At 51.8% G+C, this 5,000-nt stretch overlaps 1 non-coding gene across 1 annotated transcript in view; it reads right to left on the reverse strand.

Moving 5' to 3' along the window:
• LOC126453743 (small subunit ribosomal RNA) overlaps nt 1–1,069 on the reverse strand; it is a 1,910-nt gene extending 841 nt beyond the window's left edge. Inside the window, exon 1 of the ribosomal RNA XR_007585031.1 lies at nt 1–1,069. This exon is cut by the window's left edge and continues 841 nt beyond it. This is a non-coding gene — a ribosomal RNA (small subunit ribosomal RNA).
• Nucleotides 1,070–5,000: the final 3,931 nt, after the last annotated feature.

Raw genomic sequence — 5,000 nt, forward strand, 5'->3', positions numbered from 1 at the left:
TGATTAATGAAAACATACTTGGCAAATGCTTTCGCTTCTGTTCGTCTTGCGACGATCCAAGAATTTCACCTCTAACGTCGCAATACGAATGCCCCCGCCTGTCCCTATTAATCATTACCTCGGGTTCCGAAAACCAACAAAATAGAACCGAGGTCCTATTCCATTATTCCATGCACACAGTATTCAGGCGGGCTTGCCTGCTTTAAGCACTCTAATTTGTTCAAAGTAAACGTGCCGGCCCACCGAGACACTCACTCAAGAGCACCCTGGTAGGATTGCAACGGGGTCCGCCTCGGGACGCACGAGCACGCACGAGGCGCGTCGCACGCCTTCAGCTCGCCCCACCGGCAGGACGTCCCACGATACATGCCAGTTAAACACCGACGGGCGGTGAACCAACAGCGTGGGACACAAATCCAACTACGAGCTTTTTAACCGCAACAACTTTAATATACGCTATTGGAGCTGGAATTACCGCGGCTGCTGGCACCAGACTTGCCCTCCAATAGATACTCGTTAAAGGATTTAAAGTGTACTCATTCCGATTACGGGGCCTCGGATGAGTCCCGTATCGTTATTTTTCGTCACTACCTCCCCGTGCCGGGAGTGGGTAATTTGCGCGCCTGCTGCCTTCCTTGGATGTGGTAGCCGTTTCTCAGGCTCCCTCTCCGGAATCGAACCCTGATTCCCCGTTACCCGTTACAACCATGGTAGGCGCAGAACCTACCATCGACAGTTGATAAGGCAGACATTTGAAAGATGCGTCGCCGGTACGAGGACCGTGCGATCAGCCCAAAGTTATTCAGAGTCACCAAGGCAAACGGACCGGACGAGCCGACCGATTGGTTTTGATCTAATAAAAGCGTCCCTTCCATCTCTGGTCGGGACTCTGTTTGCATGTATTAGCTCTAGAATTACCACAGTTATCCAAGTAACGTGGGTACGATCTAAGGAACCATAACTGATTTAATGAGCCATTCGCGGTTTCACCTTAATGCGGCTTGTACTGAGACATGCATGGCTTAATCTTTGAGACAAGCATATGACTACTGGCAGGATCAACCAGGGAGCTGCGTCAACTAGAGCTGAGCAGCCGGCCGCCCGGGAGTGTGTCCCGGGGGCCCGCGCGAACACGCAAGCGTCCGCTCAATTATTCTGCAAACAGGAGGAGGCTGAGCTCCCCTGCACAATACACCTCGAAACCCTCTCAGGTCCCGGCGGCGCGCAGCGCCGTCCTAAGTACTTGGTCGGGTTCGAGAGGGGCGCAATCGCCCGGAGTTTGGCGAGTAGACGCTTTAGGTGCGACCACCCGTGCTCCCAACTGAGCTTGCCGCTGCCGACAGAGGCCCGGGAGCGTGCTGTCGTGGCATTGCCGGCGGGAGACAACACGCGCCACCTACGGTGGCCGGCAGCTCCAACGCCAGCGCCACAGAAGGACAAAAGCCCCACTTGGGTGCCGAAGCGAACTCTCCCAGCACAGCGCACGCGCCAACACGTCCGCACAGCTGCGATACAATCCACCTGCGAGAACCGCAGAGGCGACCGAGCAGCAGACGGCGTCGCGGCGCCGAGCGCCGGGCGGCGGCGCATCCTCAGCGCACACAGTCCTCAATCGGACCAGCACACTGCAGATGTCCACCGCGCTTCGCACCGGGCCCGCGAGGACCTACTTTGGCCGCACGGCGCCGCGTGCAGGGTGCGCCGGCGCGCAGCTGCGCCGCCTGCCGCCTCCGTCGGCCGGCGCGCCTGCCACTGGCCGCCCCCACCAGCCGGCTGTAGCGCGTGCGCCCACGCACCGCGCGGCCAGCACGCCGGGAGGCCCCCCCTCACCGGCCGGGGACGGTCCCACCCAGCCACCGCCGCGTATCGCTTCACACCCACATGCCATTCACGTTCGTGGGCATGGTGGGTATCGCTGAAACAACCGGTTGGTAGCTCAACCGATCGTCGCCATCACTGATTCACCTCTAGCGAGAACAACCGCACCACAACGGTTTACCAGTTCTTCATTTGCGTAACGTCACCAGCAAACGTAGACGTCCATCGCCATTTGCAAATTCAACGATTGTTGCATGCCTGTGTCAGGTGTCACGACACACTATGTCTGCCCACATACACGCAACAACATGTGCACGCTTCGCGAACACGTGGAAGGTGGCCCCCGTACGTATGCGATGTCCATTGCGCGAACGACTGTCAACCGGCCTCTGTCGCATGTCGCAGATGTGGAACGCAGTGCACCATGCTATCACGGTGTGTGAGAAGAGACGACTACGTCTGACAACACGCGCCACTACATCAACAGACGGCTCATGCTGATCGCCATCCACGGCATACCATACTTCAATCCAGCTCTTATAGGGAGACGACACGTAGCTGAGTGCACAATATTTGGACCGTATGGTTCGCCGTTGTTGGCGCAGTCGTGGTACGGTCACACATGTACCACGATGTATCATTCAGTACATGAGGACCAATGTGCAGTACAGTGTGTGATTTGGACGTACAACATCAGCGGACAGTTGACACAAGCCGTACCACAACGTAGGCTGTGCTTCGCCATGCGAATGCCAATGAACAACTGCGAAGGGCATTGAGCATGTACGTCCTGCTGCCATCCGCATTACAGTGTATAGCTGCAAGGTGTTTAACATGAAGCGATACTCTGGGGACCGGGCAGTGCGAGTAGCAAACTATATTGCGGGGGTTGCAGTTAGGCAACACTACACTAATTTAACGCGTCGTATGACAATTACAGAGCAGGTTAAGGCCCAACGTGTGTTGGGTTAAGGTACAATATAGGTTAGGTTAAGGTACAATATAGGTTAGGTTACGGTACAATATGGGTTAGGTTAAGGGACAATATGGGTTAGGTTAAGGGACAATATAGGTTAGGTTAAGGGACAATATGGGTTAGGTTAAGGGACAATATGGGTTAGGTTAAGGGACAATATGGGTTAGGTTAAGGGACAATATGGGTTAGGTTAAGGGACAATATAGGTTAGGTTAAGGGACAATATAGGTTAGGTTAAGGGACAATATAGGTTAGGTTAAGGGACAATATAGGTTAGGTTAAGGGACAATATAGGTTAGGTTAAGGGACAATATAGGTTAGGTTAAGGGACAATATAGGTTAGGTTAAGGGACAATATAGGTTAGGTTAAGGACAATATAGGTTAGGTTAAGGGACAATATAGGTTAGGTTAAGGGACAATATAGGTTAGGTTAAGGGACAATATAGGTTAGGTTAAGGGACAATATCGGTTAGGTTAAGGGACAATATGGGTTAGGTTAAGGGACAATATAGGTTAGGTTAAGGGACAATATAGGTTAGGTTAAGGGACAATATAGGTTAGGTTAAGGGACAATATAGGTTAGGTTAAGGGACAATATAGGTTAGGTTAAGGGACAATATAGGTTAGGTTAAGGGACAATATAGGTTAGGTTAAGGGACAATATGGGTTAGGTTAAGGGACAATATAGGTTAGGTTAAGGGACAATATAGGTTAGGTTAAGGGACAATATGGGTTAGGTTAAGGGACAATATGGGTTAGGTTAAGGCGCAATATGGGTTAGGTTAAGGCGCAATATAGGTTAGGTTAAGCGACAATATGGGTTAGGTTAAGGGACAATATAGGTTAGGTTAAGGCGCAATATGGGTTAGGTTAAGGCGCAATATGGGTTAGGTTAAGGCGCAATATGGGTTAGGTTAAGGCGCAATATGGGTTAGGTTAAGGCGCAATATGGGTTAGGTTAAGGCGCAATATGGGTTAGGTTAAGGCGCAATATGGGTTAGGTTAAGGCGCAATATGGGTTAGGTTAAGGCGCAATATGGGTTAGGTTAAGGCGCAATATGGGTTAGGTTAAGGCGCAATATGGGTTAGGTTAAGGCGCAATATGGGTTAGGTTAAGGCGCAATATGGGTTAGGTTAAGGCGCAATATGGGTTAGGTTAAGGCGCAATATGGGTTAGGTTAAGGTACACATTGTTGTAAGGAAAGGTGTATTGGGGGGGGGGGGGGGGGGGGCGGCGGCGGCGGCGGCCGGTTTGTTGATTGTGATTATAGTAAGTGGATGCCTGCGGCATCATCTGATTTGCCACGTCAGGATGCACCTTTGGCTCATGACAGGCGGCGCTCTGATTCCATGCTTGTGGCAGACCTGTGTCTTTCATTCCTGCCATTGTTTGTGTGCTGTGACAGGAGGCAGTATTGTGATGTTGGGTGTACCCCTGTGTAGGACGTGTGTGGGTGTTGGTGGCTTAGCTGAGCAATGGTGGTTGTCGGAAGGGTGGGATATTCTGTTTTGTGAGTGGACCTCCCGGTCTGGTTATGATAGTGTGGATTGTCTAATGTGGCGGAGAGGATGCACTGGGTGTTGTTCCATGCTGGTGCTTACATATTGTCTCTGTGCCTGTTACAGCAGAGAGTAGTGCGTGATAAGAGTGTCTGGCTGACGTGTGGTTGTGATTGTGAGCAGAGTCTTTCAGCATGTATACGGACAGTTGTATACATTATCTGTATTTTGATGGCTCTATCTATTACTAATCAGCGCCGTGTATACGTTTCATCCGGTTCCAGTCGAAACTGTTGTATCTCTGTACATTAGTGACACGGCGAGGCCGCCATGTAGTTACTCGTCTCGGCAGCTTCCACCGGTGTATGGCAAATGATTATAAGGAATCAGTCTAGTCGTCAATACCGATAGTGTGACGTCACATGTCTGGGGTGGGGGACGCTGCGCCCTTCTGGTGGGTCATGGCCTAGAAAGACTCTTCCCACGCAGGGGGGGCTTGGACTGTCATTGACTCTTCCGAGTAATATACTTGCCGTACGTTTTTGCGACTGCGAGTGCAACGCTCACCGGTACCGACATGGATGGAGCGCCTCCTAGCTGCCGCTGAGCATCTGCATTCGTACAGAGAGCAACGCGATCGCGTCTGTAGCTCGTACGTGGTACAGCTCGCAGCTCATGTATATGGACAGCGGGAATGTCGCATAT

This window comes from Schistocerca serialis, unplaced genomic scaffold (assembly GCF_023864345.2).
Source record: "Schistocerca serialis cubense isolate TAMUIC-IGC-003099 unplaced genomic scaffold, iqSchSeri2.2 HiC_scaffold_959, whole genome shotgun sequence".
In the NCBI taxonomy this organism is placed as follows: domain Eukaryota; kingdom Metazoa; phylum Arthropoda; class Insecta; order Orthoptera; family Acrididae; genus Schistocerca; species Schistocerca serialis.